This window comes from Oculina patagonica, chromosome 3 (genome assembly GCF_052425735.1).
Source record: "Oculina patagonica isolate OP01 chromosome 3, crgOcupat, whole genome shotgun sequence".
Classification (NCBI taxonomy): Eukaryota; Metazoa; Cnidaria; class Anthozoa; order Scleractinia; family Oculinidae; genus Oculina; species Oculina patagonica.
Window position 1 is genome coordinate 14,570,405 of NC_135760.1, and position 16,259 is coordinate 14,586,663.

At 37.8% G+C, this 16,259-nt stretch overlaps 1 long non-coding RNA gene across 3 annotated transcripts; it reads right to left on the reverse strand.

Annotated features, from left to right (window-relative positions):
• Positions 1 to 1,399: 1,399 nt before the first annotated feature.
• LOC144646837 (uncharacterized) lies at positions 1,400 to 12,364 on the reverse strand. 3 transcript variants are annotated; one of them, XR_013569484.1, is made up of 5 exons: positions 11,905 to 12,364; positions 7,231 to 7,296; positions 6,357 to 6,610; positions 4,759 to 4,841; positions 1,400 to 1,588 (listed from the first exon to the last, which is right to left on the reverse strand). It is a non-coding gene; the product is annotated as an uncharacterized LOC144646837 (long non-coding RNA). The 3 variants fall into 3 exon arrangements; XR_013569483.1 differs by having other exon boundaries at positions 4,769 to 4,841; positions 11,905 to 12,363; XR_013569485.1 differs by lacking the exon at positions 4,759 to 4,841 and having other exon boundaries at positions 11,905 to 12,343.
• Positions 12,365 to 16,259: the final 3,895 nt, after the last annotated feature.

Here is a 16,259-nt window from a genome sequence, read left to right on the forward strand (position 1 = left end):
AACGTCAAGAAACATACAAAACTTGGGTCCAACAGTAGTTTATTTAGACATTTTTTGTAAGCAAAGATATTACACGGTTACCTCTATGTCAAATCTGTAAGTGTCTAGACTTGACATCGATTTCATTGACAACTTTGTTGTACACTGTACTAAGTCACTGAGTGACAGCAAAGCTCAAAAGGAGCATTGCTAGCACAAGTTACAATGTTCAAGCTCTGGCTTTGTTGTAGACTTACTCAAAGTCCTATCGCTTCTGGCTCTCATCCATTTATACGAGGTCGACTTGGAGCAAGTCTAGCTTTGTTGTTAAACAAACAAGAAGCTTAAAGAAGCTTAAAACTGGGCGGGAAATGACGAGACACTTTGAAAGATAATTGTAAAGGTGTAATTGTGATTTTTCTGAATGCTTTCGTGTTCGTCCTGTGGCGAAATTTTGATGATATTAGTTACCTTCAGTCTGAAAAGGCGATTCTTTTTGGACGGAGGTCATTTCGTATATTTTTGTGTAGAAAGGACGTTTCGGTTGCCGGTAAGGTGAGGTTAGAGAAAGTTTGAAAAAGGGTTTTAAATTTTCTAAGTCATTTTCATCGACGCTTTGTGAACTTCTTAGTGTATTATACAGGTCTATATATACATGTATGTCGGTACAACGTGAAAATGGTAGGTTTTTTGGCCGTGGTTATTCTGTATATTCGATTAATATAAGGAGTTGTTTCAAAGGAGTAAAGACGGTTGTGCAAGTCATACAGAAGAAATGGAAAAGTTACTTTTCGTTTGCTTGATGGTGAGTGTGGTTGCGAGCTTTATGTAGGTAATCGTTGGCTGGTTTAGACGAGGGACAAAACGTGCGGTTGTGTGACTTGCTGGGAGAGAGACGCTTTTTTTAGGTTTGTAAAAAAATTATGGGGAAGATGGATTATTATCATGGATTGTTGTCAGGCACAGTTAATGGCTAGAGTGTGAAATATTATGGAAATAGCAATATATAAGTAATATATTATATACAGAGTACAATCATTGCTTTCCATTGTAATCACCAGCTGTGAGTACAGTTCATTGAGATTTTTCATTTTAAATAAATAAAAAGTGTATTTCATTATGCAAGTCGAGTGACGTTTGGGCCGTGACGTTGTTAGACAAATCACATGGCTCTAGTTAACTTCAAGTGAGTTGCAGAATTTACAAACTGAAGACTTTTATCCCTGAAACAGAAGTACGCGATTGCGTATAGTTCGTGTGTCGATTAAGAACATTTTTATTTTAAAGCAGAAGGCAAATGGACTGAAGCAAGAAGTGTAATTCCTCTACAGATGTGAAGTATTAATAACTGCACGGCAGTTTGTTCTTTGGCTTTTTGTTTACTTTGTTTTATATTTTAGTTGCTTCGCGAGTGAGATGCATTACTCTGTAGAGGTGGAACGTCAGATCAGCTGATAAAGTTGAGTCAGAATCCATGGATTTTGTTTGAACTATAATCCTTCTTGATAATTGTGAGATGGTTCTTTCTTGTGGATCCATTTCGTTAGTTGTTGCCTTTAATTCTTGTATACTTGACTTGTTGTGAACCATGTATTTTCTTGCTCTGCAACTGAATAAAATGTGAGAAAGATCCTTTTAAGTTTTAGAACGAAGATAACTGACAAGATAAGTTGAGTTTGTAGGAGGCTAGTAAATTTCTTTAAGATGAAACCGGCTGACATTTAATATTTTGGTTATCAAGGACTGGATAGCAAATTGATTTTGTTAACAATAGTTAAGTGTCTGAGAATTATGTTGGAGATATAGGCTGCGGTCACATCTGGACTGCTAACTATAGTTAGGACGGCGTTAACTATAGTTATACCCAAGCAAGGTTCATGGGTTAGTCTTAAGTTTACAAACGAAAAGCCAATCAGAATGCGACAATTCTTTTCGCACGTGCGAGATGAACATAAATATGCAAAACAAAGGGTCAAGGGAAGGAAAACAAGAAAAACAACATGCCAAGAAATTACATATCATCAATTTTAGCAAAAATATAGCTTGAATTCTTCGGTTTCTAGCATCCTTTCTTCATTTTATTTTCTTCAACGCCGAAATGCCGTGCAAAAATAGAAAAAATAGAGGAAAAACTGGACACAGATGAACAACAAGGGCTGTCATGAACTAATTTAAATACCAAATTATTCACAACCTAATCAGAACTAACTATAGTTAACTGCATTGGTGTGACCTCCAAGACGACAGAAAGCACTAACTATAGTTAGGTGTGACGTCATGTAACTTGAGACTAACTATAGTTAAACTTTAGTTACGTCGTAGATGTGACCGCAGCCATAGAGACCTAGAGCTAAGGAATGGAATGGTGTTGTTGAAGGATAACTGCGTTAGAGTATTCCAAATATGTGAGGCAGCGGGGTATGCGAGGCGAGGCAGTGAGGCATGGGAGACGTGTAATCCCAATAAAAGGTACAGTAAAATAGAATAAAAAAGGGGACCAACACAAAAATCAAAAATCAAATAAAATGCGCAACAAAGCACCTGTCCATATATGTGTCCGATAAAAGAGTGTGTACTGTAAAGCAACATTTAGCCCTATTCAGTACTGACATCTACCATAGGGGGGGAGGGGAGCTTATACCCGAATGTTTTTTTGTTTCCATGTAGATGAGCTTATAACTAGACACGATTATAAGCAGGAGCACTTATAACCCTTATTTTTCGGTATGCGTTGATACTGTTGCATACACTGGTGCATCTAATATTAAGTTCCCAAGAAATTGTCAATTTACCACAAAGCTTCCCATACCTTTCACATCCTGATTGATATGCACGTAGCCACTAGTACTATCATCAGGTTACGGTATTTATTCGAATAAGCGCGGCGCTGTTTATTATATTTTTTTGCGCCTCAAATGCAGCGCTTATTGGATCGCGAGTGTGGCGCTTATTAAAAAAATGGATGCGCTATCTGTATGGAAATTTTTTGGTGTCACCATTCGTCTACTCCCGGCGCTTCCACAAAATGCCACTAAAATTGTAAGTAAGGCCTTCACAACGGAACTATGTATTGCAAGAATTCTGAATAGAGACCTTAAGGTAATTCCCTTGAAATAGAACTGCTCATAGATTTCCAACCAAACTTTGCCAGTTGGTTGTTTACCTTAAGGGAAGTTAAATTTTGAAATAAATCAAAGATCTCTTCGAGATATCGACTTTTTTGCATGAAGTTAGTATGAGTAGAAGGTTTATCCTGGGCATTGTTGTTCGAACATATCATGGAAGAATGCAAACGTCTTTCAGTTCAAGCATTTTTTTTTTATTTTCGCAGAGGAAATGCTGTATTTGTCAGTCGCGACGGCTGGGCACTTTGCAACTTTGGCTTGGTTAAAAATGGTAAACTGACGTTTGCCTTTAATAGAAATAGCCTTTGGGGATATACAAACAAGAGGAAAACATAACTGGCAACACGTGAACAAAAGCAGATTTTAGCGAACAGATGAAATGCTTCTACACACAACAAGAAAAATTTTGTTCGAAACAACACAATGTGCTGCCCCCCTCCCCTCCATGGGTGCCCCCCATAGTAACAAAAATATCAATAACTTTGAGTCCAAATCAACATAACTTGATCTATTTATCATGCTGGAAAACACGGTGCAAAAGTGTATTTTTCTTGGCGTTTACTGTCTTTTTATACCACAGCTTTGTGCATAACTTAATTCAAATTGCAGATTTTAGGAATGAGAAACTCTGTTAGCCTACAGCCTTCTCAGCCAGCAATCACTACCAAAGAGCTTTATCAATTTCAAGTCTGAAGCGGCTTAACATAAGATTCCAAACAAATCTACAACAAAAATCGCACTTGACATCAGCTTCATACATGTACCTGAAACTTTTCGATATTACTCTGATGCTCTACCATTATCAAAATTATCAAGGCATGCAAAATTATCAATGTTGGTTCAGTGGTATCTAAAAGCATCATACAGTACTGCATTGGTAAGACCAGGTTCCAACTTTAAATCCCATCTCGAGCCTAATCCTTTTAGCTTACTATTTTAAAAGGCTAACTTTATAGAATCACTGCAAGTACCCACAATTACTTATACAAATTTTACTCAACATAATGTTCGCTAAGATGTAATTTTTTTTTAAAAAAAAGGTTAAAAGGCTATAATATGTACAAATAAAAACCGAACGTTTTTTACTATAACGTCTGTTTTCCACTTTTCTATATTAAAGGAATTTTTTGTAACATTATTATTAATCATTAAGTGAGAAAAAAAGATACAAAATCAAAAAGTCTTCATTTTATTGTTGTAGAAGTTGGACCACATCATCCCCGATGTTTGTTGTTGATAATTCATGATTTAGACAAAAAAATCCCTTCTATTACCCCACCAGAGACAACAGGAAACCAAGTGATCTTTGGAGAATGGGAAAGGGACACTGTGTGCATCTTTAGTTCTCAAAGGGCCAATTACCTCAGCACCTACCCTTCAACGGAGTTTACACCCCACCTTACCCACCCCTACACATGGTCTAACAAAGAATTCAAACAATCATTATCGCTTTTTGCTTCAAGTTGATCATCATACTGTTTCCAGCAGTTAGAAATATTGACATCTGACGCCCTATTTTTTTAACAGAAAATAATATTTTGCTTAATTAAAGAAAAGTGATCCATAACTGCCTCACAGAAGGAATTTTTCCTAAGACCCCCCCCCCCACCCCCAACCTGAGGGAACCCTCCGGAAATCCAATTTAGCTTCATACCTTTCCTTACCGTTTTGGCCTTTGAGACCCCTCCCATCACCAGGAATTCCCAATCCCTTCTGTGGAGGAAGTATTGACATTTTCTGTAAACACAATTGAGAAATAAATTATAACATAAAACAGCCTTGCAATTAAATTTGGCACATGTGACCGGGCAAAAAGACAACAGTTCACGCTGATATACTGCTAAATAATAGAGTGAGTAAAGCACTTTCTCTATGCAACATTTTGGTGTATTAGTTTAGTTCCACACTTCCAGTGGCAGTGAAAAAGCCAAACAATGTTGGTTACCGTAATGATTCGATTTAGCGCCCTCCTTCCAATAAGCGCCCCCTTCCGAATAAGCGCCCCCCTTCGAATGTGTTTTTGTCAATAAGCGCCCCTATTCCAATAAGAGCCTCTATTCTAATAAGTGCTCCATTGTTATGAGCCCCTATTCTAATAACCCCCCCCTATTGTGGATAACCACCCCTATTGAAGTCATCGATGCATTCTCGTTCCCAAAAGGATTGCGGCCTCTGGGAACGAAAATGTCATCAATGTCAAATAGATAGTAAACTCACGAACATTCACCTTACCGAACATGTATATATTTACTGCTAAAATAAACAATTCTTTTAAAAGTAACTGAACTTTCAACAATTTGTTACTGACAGTTTCTGTTATTGTTAGTTATTTCAATATATATTTAAGTTTTGTTTTGAACATTTGGTTTTTTCTCAAAAAATTAAATAAGTGCCCTGTCTCAATAAGCGCCCTTCCATGAGGTGCCAAAAGTAAATAAGCCCCCCGGGTGCTAAATCGAATCATTTCGGAAATACTATTAGCTGTGCACTTATGAGTTATGCAGGTGCACTGACATGAAAAGTGTATGCCAAAGCATCAACCAATTCATATCTAACCATAAAGTACTGCCGTCAATCTGTAGAAATTGTCCAACAGTTCATCAGCTTATTTGAACATAATACATATGGAAAATCTGCCATATAAATGCATTTATTAATCATTATTAGCTGTTTTGATGTTATCTGCTCACTCACAAGAATTGTGATAGCTGTCATTTGCATACTGTAGTGAAGCAAGTAATTAACTAAGACACCTTTCAATACTAGTAGAGAGGCTAATTTCTGTTTTCTGAAGCTTGAATATCAAGTTTATAAATCATTTTAATGATTTATTAACTTGATATTCAATAATTAAAATTTTTAATGACCTTGACAATTGTAGTTAACACACCACAAGGTCAAATTATTTAAACAGCAAAGACACAGAAGCACCATTTATCCCATTGACCTCAATAAAAAAAAATCGATTCAGCACTTGAAAATATTCAGTATAATTATTTATAAAGTGGTCAAGGCATGTCATTATCAACTTCACTGGTTTTGATCAGACGGACTTCACTTCCATTTCATCTCTCCCTTCAGGATATCACCTCCATATGATTGACAGCAATAATAATATTAATAAATAAAATATACCAGAAGATATATCATGTTAATTAATAAGTGTTGGATACATGAAAAAGTTAAAAAAACTTGTATTGAAAATAATTAACTGGTTAGTAACAGCATACAATAACTGCTAGTAACACTTACCTGTTCTCCATTTTAAATAACATTCCGGATAACAACTTTCCATGGGTATCATGTGGAGCAACATGCCTGTGCTGTAAAGCCAAAATCTCTGTAAGCCATTGCCAACCCCATCGCCTTTATCTTCACATAAAAAGCAACCTTTTTCTCCCTTCATGTGAGCTAATACAGCCTTTCCAGATTTAGGTATGCAGATGATAGCAGCAGTGTTCCTTGCACCACTTTGTTCCCATCAGTTGTTGAAACTATTATAACTCCTTAAATAAACAAAAACAAAATTGAGTTATTGAAAAAACTTTTCAGTAATTTTACATAATCAAAAAACAATAATAATGGGCCAAGTCTATTACCACCACCCCATTAATACAATCACCTAGGCTACCTATAATAATTATAAAGCCCCTTCAAGTTGACCTGAGCAAATGCTCAGTACCAGTGGCTCATTGGTGGCCACACGAATGGAATTACAATGTATTTATGATGAATGAGATGACTACATTGAATATATCAAACTCAAATGACAACACTACAGTGTTTTGATTCTGTTGTTATCTAAGACAGCTAATTAATATATCTTTTTTGCCTGATCATGTGGAATTACCACTTCAGATAATATGCGCAGAGACTAGAATTAGATGGGATTCCAGCTGAGATCCTGCCTAGAACTAGTTAGGATCCCAGGTGGGATCCCCCCTGGGATCAATGCACAGCTAAAATTCCATGTGGAATTAGCAGCAGGTATCTCGAGTGGGATCCCACCTGGAGTAATTAGCAGGATCCTAGGTGACACCCCACCCAGGTCATTTTAGAATCCTTTAGGCAGCATCCCACGTGGGATGAACATACAGCAACCCAAGAAGGACTCACACAATCTCACCTTGCATTTTTACGTGAGTTCACCTGTCAAATATTCTTTTTAAATTTTCACAAGTCCAAATAACACCTTTAAAAAAACAAACGATTAAGTATAGTAAATATCTTGAAAGCACCACAATTGAGAAGGTAAGATAAAGAATTCATTTCACAGCTACCAACAATGTTATCATCCCTTATCCAGGCCTGTCATTAAGGGCTGTAACCCGTAACACCTGTTACGGCTGATCATGAGCTCACTCAATGTTACAGGTAAACATTTTGATTAGTGTTACTTTACAAGTTGCATTCAGAATGAAATGCTACGGGTGATAACTTCAATGTTTGGCTGCATAAAAACTTAATGACAGTCCTGCAAGTTATCGTCATCCACCTTTACACTTGATTGGTATAAGTATTTTACAAAGGAGTTCCATGGTGGGAGAACATAAGAGGCAGGGGAGTCCCCCCACTCACTTTTCTCCCAGGTACCTGGGATTTTACTTTCTTTCACTTGCATAACAAGTGAATGGCCTGCTAATGCCTGAGGGGAAGGGAGGGAAAAAAATCACTGGTCACAGTGCATACAAACAAAACAACACTAAACAAGAAACCCACTAAATGCAGTGAATTTTTCCACACACGAGTACCCGGGGGGGGGGGGGGGGGTACTCCCTATAATGGCCTATACGGGGAGGCCCCGCCCGAAAGGGGTACCTTTTTCAGGCTTCAGGTATATAAAAGGGTAGGGATTTCACGCGTTTAAGTATATGGAAGGGTATGGAAATATGTCATTTGGCTATTTAAAAGGGCCTTTAATTAAAATATTTCAAACAGACGCAATTTATGGCTGTATTATTTTAATTTATTAATTAAGTGCTACATAAAAATGACAAGAAAACGTCCTATTTTAAGACCATGTTATGTCTCTTAGGTATATGAAAGGGGTACCTTTTTTCAGTTAAAGGTATACGAAAGGGGTACAATTTCTGTCAAAAATGGTATATAAAAGGGTAAGGGGTTAGAACTTGGGGCGGAGCCTCCCTGTACAAAACTTTTTGGAGTACCCCCCTCGGGCACGAGTACTATGTATACACATGAACACAACACCAAAAAACCTTGCTGTAGTGATCTACAATTTACAGTTCTGTGATACTCATATTTTGAGCGACGACTTCCACCGGGTTAGTAAAGACAGTCTATTATAAGGGGTCACCCCAGTAAAAATATTTTGTGATCACACTGTGATCACGGAAAAGTGCGTGATCACAGGTGTGATCACGCTAAAATTTGTGATCACCTAGCCTAATGGTGTGATCACAGTGTGATCACATCCTCTAACTGTGATCACGCTAAGATTAATGATCACATTTCCTCTGCTATGTGATCACAGTGTGATCACAGCAGAAAAAAACAAAAACTGAGAATTTCTAGGAATGGGCAACACTTAACCTTGCTACACTTCTGTATAGTACTCATCCATTGAAATATTTACTCATTACATCTTGCTAAAGTAGTCTGTAGTCAAAGCAAAGATGCACTACACAAGTAAATAGCTTGTTCCGTAATTGAGTAAGCTTAAGTTAAAACACAAAATATTTTGTTGTTTTAAATCCACGAGTAGAGACAAGTCGAAAGATAATTTAAAGCGGCGCTTAAATCATTACTGTGTGACATGAAAACTTCAAATACATTAACAGCCAAACATGCAAATGAATAACAATTGTTTGTCAGTGTGTGGCATCGATCACTCCACAAAGAAAGCATTGCTTACTGAAATAATTAGAAACAATGTTCTTAATATTGTAAGACCTGACGACTATTCAAAGCATAAATCTCACCTACATCACTGCACTTCCATCGTGAATGTAATAGACTTTCCACCCTTCAAATTCTCAAAAATCTTGACAGATCAACTGACCACCTCATTTGTGTTTCATTCTCAACATTTATTGTAATTGTTAACCTTGATAATTGGGCAAAAAGGAGATCGCGAACAGTGAAATTGTCTCTTTCCGATCTGCCTGCGATCGCCATGTTTATTGAGACTGCAGTACAAGACGCCAGCGGATTTCCGTCTTTTAACCAATCACGGAACGTAACTCATCCCACGTGTCATCCCATGTGACTATTATTCATTCTCCATTTTGGCGCCTCTGTTTTGAAATTCTGTTAATCGTTGATCGCTCGTGCTTTCCTTTTGAAAACCAGATTGCATTTTAACCGCTGCAGTCTGAGTATTATGTGTTTTGCTTCCAGTAATTATAGGAAACAGATTGTAATGTGTTAGTGCACTAAAGCTTGTGATTCTTGGAGCGGGTTGAAGGTTTTAGTTTCGAGGTGTTATCCTGATGTAAATTGGCATTATCGTTAACAAAGTGCTTGGTGAGTACAATTGAGTTAATGTTCTTTGCTATTTATAAACCATTGGAACTTTCCTTGTTCGCACAAACTGCCTTATGTTCGTTGGATATGTTTTGTACATTGTTGCGGCCGAGTTTCAGACATTTTCTTGCTGTCTATGTTCATGTTAAGGTTATCAGTTCATTAGTGAATTATCCTTGAGTCTTCTTTTAATAATAAACAAATCGGAAAATACATTTAAGCTTATTGTATTACTTTTACAGGTGAAAAAGAACAAGGAAACCATCTACAGCGAACAATCTATAAAGAACAGTTGTTATGCAATTAAATTTTGCATCTTAAATCAGAAGACTGCTATTACAGCTAAGTCTGTTTTTCTTTGTTTTAGTCAGACACTATGAACCACAAGTTTTAAAGTGATTTAAAATTTATATAAGCTTATGCCATTGAAAGGCATCTGATCAGGCAAGTGAATACATCGGAAAATTGTAGCTAAATAGCAAATAAAATCAAACTGTTCTAAATATCTGTATTGTATGCCTGCATTAGCCATATTTAATGAAGCAGAATTTTGTACTCCTACAAATTTATGAGAAATTTCCAGTTATTGCCCAGAATTTCTATGAATTGCCAAAGATTCCTGAGAATTCCTAAGAATAAGCCTATTTATTTGCAAGCTTTTATTGTATTGCTCAGATTCATAGAATTTCTTAGGAATTCCTTAGAAAACACGTATTCATTATCCGACACATCTTAAAAGCTGTATCTTGTATGTGATCACACAAATGATTAAGATGTGAATACTGTGATCACAGGCGTGATCACATTTGTGAGCACAGTATTCACATTACATGTGATCACACGTATGCCAACAACCTGTGATCCAACCTGACATCACACCCTTCATCACACCTGTGATCACATGTGATCACATGTGATCACATGTAAAAGTTTTTACGTGTGATCACACACATGATCACAGTGTGTGATCACATGTGTGATCACTGTGTGATCACAAAATATTTTTACTGGGGTCATACAGCAGGTCGTCACAAAAGTGCGAGGCAGCAAGGTGTGCGATCCATTCTAGTAAGCCAGCTAAATAGCAGATCAGCTAGCTTAAATATAGCACTCTGATTAACCTTTTCACTTGGAGTAGGGATTTTCACCTCATATACCTCGCTGCCATGCCTCACACGCCTTGCTGCTTGCACATGAGGGCCTGTTTACATATAGTTCCAGAATGACCTATATTTCGGAACAAGTTCACAATGAAGTTCATTGACTGCATACATTCCACATGACATAATCGACCAGCTCAACCAAGGTTGTTTTCACGTGCGAAGTTTTCACTCAAGATCAAAACAAGATGGCGCATGTTTTGCACAAACATGTTATTTTTAATGCTCATGATGGCTATATCTGCAATTTTAACAAGCAATTTGACCATTAGGGCTGCTTCTTGGGCTAAACAGTAAACGCTATAATTTACATTTTTTTGCTCTGAGTTCATCTCGGAATCAAATTCATTTAAAAACCGGAATGAACTCACTCGGGAATGACTTGACTTTTGTCTTGGTATCATGTAAACAGATAGAGTGAAATATATCGGGATGGGATTAACTTGTTCCGGAATGAGTCATTCATGAATCATGTAAACAGGCCCTAAAACTCTCACACAGCAGCAAACTGCCAGGTTTTTTTTTCTTTTTAAAGAACAAATTGCTTGTATCGGTGTATGACCAATATTCAATAGGCTATCGGTTTTTAAACAACTTCATTCCATTTCGTAGCAGATCTATATGTAGCGACTATAATGGGAGCATGCACCATCATGAACTTATGCAACTATTTTTAGCCATGCAATATCAGCTTTATGCAGTTTCAAAAATTATTTCCGTTTTGTAGCAAGTTCCCCGAGCTTATAAACAGATTTGAAGCAAACGGATATCAGTAACAATTAACCCTCTTTATCACCTTCAATGTTGCACACAGTAGCCAAAATAACTTTGCCTCCAAAAAGCGAACAAAGGGTAAAAGAAATATGTTAAGCTTATTTCAGTAATTTTCTGGCCAAACAAAACCAGATCTAGCAAACACAGCCAAAAACGTAAACCAAAAATATAAGCTTACATAATGCAATGTCGATAAAATGCTCTTAAAGAACCAAAAACAATAACCCGACGACCATTGCTTTGAGTATTTACTTCACTAAACAGTTCAAGTTGTTTTAATCGGATCGCCGGTCCAAAATCAAAGCGAAAGCTGGCAATAAAGGTCAAGTAAACATGGGAACGCGCAAACTACATTCTATTATAAAAAACACATGTCATACCTGAACTCGTCTCTCATCACCGTCTGCCTTCAGTGCACAGCCTATATAATTCAACCTCCTCTCACAAGAAATTCTTCCTGTCATCCTTACAAAATTCCTTTTCGGTTCATTTGGATTCCAAACGCACATTCAGGCTGCGACTCGCCATTCTCGTCCCCAGAGTCCACGATTCTTCTAGTCTCCACCGGTCAAATATGTCCGCTATTATTCAAAATGGCGTTTTTTGAACAACTTTTTCAATCTTTTCGTCCCGAAAACTTCGCATTCACCTGCTTCCTCCCCTGTCATCCAACTCAGTCCTAGCGTTCCTCCTAATTCTACACAACATAACATGACGTCTCTCCTTTTCCTTCAAAATATACGCAAAAAACAAAACCCTCATTAACGAAACAACAGGGAGAATGAGGTATAAATTGTATAATGAGCTACCGAATCTATGAACTGGACTAACGCCCAGTTAAAAAGGTCTACAACTGTTGGCTTTTCTTAACATTTTTGAACAAAACGTTAGATGCAGCTAAATATCGCGGAATAACGAGGCTAAACACTGACTTTCACTCAGAATAAATACCGACAAAACTTTTAGGATCAAATAAATGGATAAATTGTCTAGTCCAAAACATGAAGCAGTAAATATTAATAATTAAAACTTCAATTATTAACGTCCGTCAACCGAAGTGCTATTAAACCTAGTAAGTAACACATCTTATATCTTAATCTTACATGTACATAAGAGTCATAACCGACGACGACATGAATTTTCTCAAGACAAAGAAAAAAAAACTGAGACGTCTCACGGGAGTGGATTCAAGACGTCGATCGTACTGCCATTGTCGCTAGCGGCCATTGCATGAATGTCATTTTAAGATATAATCAGTATATATTTAGAAGATGGCGCACCTGTTTACATAGCCTGACGCACTTTTCCTCCAAAGAAGGGCTAACGCTTGAAACATCAGCTTTTCAAAATTTGCTGCGGCAGTTTATCTACCTTTATCAACTTCCAGTTGATAATCAACTAAGGGTTTAATCTGATGCAAACAGACAGTTTGGGGGAATTCGAAAGTTTATGTAAACCCGAACCGCAGGAGAGGGTTACTCGAGTAACTATATAAAATTTACCTTTCTATTTTCTTAGGCACGGTTTATTAATTCCCCTCTGGGGATCATTTCGGTACAGTGCGTGGTTGTAGCCTGAAATATGTCGATATACGATCTTGATAAGTTTGCCAGTATTTACCGTTATTTATTACACGGCAAAGACAGTCGAGAGGGCCAATGCAGTCCGTTGATCGATATTCTATATCTTACGTGGCATTGATTGTAATATGATTAGCATACTCCTTTCTTAAAAGTTTGTGAATGCCACACGATGACTGGACGGGATAGATCACGACATTTTTAATCTTGAATAAACCTTTTTATATTGACTGCTGAAGAGCCGTGAGTGTGAGTCCTATCAGCAGACAACCCAACTTGTTACAGTCAATAAAGGAAATGACGGCAACCGGAATGCCTCATTGCGGTCCAATATTTTTTTAATATTGGACCGCAGTATATTTTTTAAATATTGGACAAGCAAAGTTGGTACACCTCTCAGATAATCGCGTAAAAGAATATCATTTTAAACCAAGCTTGCTCGGGAATGTAGTTGGAGAATACTGATCCTGGGCCTTTTTTGTACGGATCTCGCTGCACTCGATGCTAGGGACAATATTCTCCCAGTTCGGTTCTCACGCTTGGTTAAGAAAATACACTTCAGAAAAAATACACCGCTTCCTGTTTTTATCACCTGATTTAGTAAACACTCGAGAAAGTTTGAAAGAAATCTTAAGTACTTACGTCAGTCTACTGAAGCAAGTGGATCATTACATCTCATTTACGTGCTGTTCCACTCGATCTGGGCGCGGTTTATGTCACTGCTTTATCGCTAACTATTGGCTAACAAAACTAATGACGCACCAAAGTCACCGCAGATAAGCATATGTTTCAGTCATCACCCACGCACTTCATCGTTTTAATTGGAAATGGCGTTGCCTGCAGTTGACCTTGTCAAAGGGTTCAGAGAACCTCAGCTTTCTAGGTATCATTCGCCACACTAGGAGAATATCGTCTCCAGCATCGCAGGCTGAAAAGACCTAGGGTAGATATTCTCCAAGTACGCGGTTCCCGAGCTAGCTTGGCTTGAAAAGATTTTTTAGAAAATATTGGACCCCAGCTTAACAAAGCAATCCAGTTGCCGTGATTTTAGTTGTTTGCGCTAACAAGTTTGTGTTGTCTACTGCTAATAAAAAATGGTTCATTCAAAATTAATGATATTATGATCTTACATATCCAGTTATGTATACTTAATCATATTGAAAATCAGTGTCACGTGAGATATAGTCGATATAGACTATCACACTGGCTAACTTATCAAGATCGTATAGTGACATATTTCAAGCTACATCAGTGCACCGCGAAATGGCGTTGCCAGCTGCAGTACAAGGTTCCTGTTCACCCAAGACTGTTGGCCGAAATCAGATTGCATATGTGCCAATAAAGCAAACGATTTCCCCTCCAAACAAATGGATGCGCGTTTTGATGATAGAAAACGCCATTGGTGAGACGTCTCACGGGAGTGGATTCAAGACGTCGATCGTACTGCCATTGTCGCTAGCGGCCATTGCATGAATGTCATTTTAAGATATAATCAGTATATATTTAGAAGATGGCGCACCTGTTTACATAGCCTGATGCACTTTTCCTCCAAAGAAGGGCTAACGCTTGAAACATCAGCTTTTCAAAATTTGCTGCGGCAGTTTATCTACCTTTATCAACTTCCAGTTGATAATCAACTAAGGGTTTAATCTGATGCAAACAGACAGTTTGGAGGAATTCGAAAGTTTATGTAAACCCGAACCGCAGGAGAGGGTTACTCGAGTAACTATATAAAATTTACCTTTCTATTTTCTTAGGCACGGTTTATTAATTCCCCTCTGGGGATCATTTCGGTACAGTGCGTGGTTGTAGCCTGAAATATGTCGATATACGATCTTGATAAGTTTGCCAGTATTTACCGTTATTTATTACACGGCAAAGACAGTCGAGAGGGCCAATGCAGTCCGTTGATCGATATTCTATATCTTACGTGGCATTGATTGTAATATGATTAGCATACTCCTTTCTTAAAAGTTTGTGAATGCCACACGATGACTGGACGGGATAGATCACGACATTTTTAATCTTGAATAAACCTTTTTATATTGACTGCTGAAGAGCCGTGAGTGTGAGTCCTATCAGCAGACAACCCAACTTGTTACAGTCAATAAAGGAAATGACGGCAACCGGAATGCCTCATTGCGGTCCAATATTTTTTTAATATTGGACCGCAGTATATTTTTTAAATATTGGACAAGCAAAGTTGGTACACCTCTCAGATAATCGCGTAAAAGAATATCATTTTAAACCAAGCTTGCTCGGGAATGTAGTTGGAGAATACTGATCCTGGGCCTTTTTTGTACGGATCTCGCTGCACTCGATGCTAGGGACAATATTCTCCCAGTTCGGTTCTCACGCTTGGTTAAGAAAATACACTTCAGAAAAAATACACCGCTTCCTGTTTTTATCACCTGATTTAGTAAACACTCGAGAAAGTTTGAAAGAAATCTTAAGTACTTACGTCAGTCTACTGAAGCAAGTGGATCATTACATCTCATTTACGTGCTGTTCCACTCGATCTGGGCGCGGTTTATGTCACTGCTTTATCGCTAACTATTGGCTAACAAAACTAATGACGCACCAAAGTCACCGCAGATAAGCATATGTTTCAGTCATCACCCACGCACTTCATCGTTTTAATTGGAAATGGCGTTGCCTGCAGTTGACCTTGTCAAAGGGTTCAGAGAACCTCAGCTTTCTAGGTATCATTCGCCACACTAGGAGAATATCGTCTCCAGCATCGCAGGCTGAAAAGACCTAGGGTAGATATTCTCCAAGTACGCGGTTCCCGAGCTAGCTTGGCTTGAAAAGATTTTTTAGAAAATATTGGACCCCAGCTTAACAAAGCAATCCAGTTGCCGTGATTTTAGTTGTTTGCGCTAACAAGTTTGTGTTGTCTACTGCTAATAAAAAATGGTTCATTCAAAATTAATGATATTATGATCTTACATATCCAGTTATGTATACTTAATCATATTGAAAATCAGTGTCACGTGAGATATAGTCGATATAGACTATCACACTGGCTAACTTATCAAGATCGTATAGTGACATATTTCAAGCTACATCAGTGCACCGCGAAATGGCGTTGCCAGCTGCAGTACAAGGTTCCTGTTCACCCAAGACTGTTGGCCGAAATCAGATTGCATATGTGC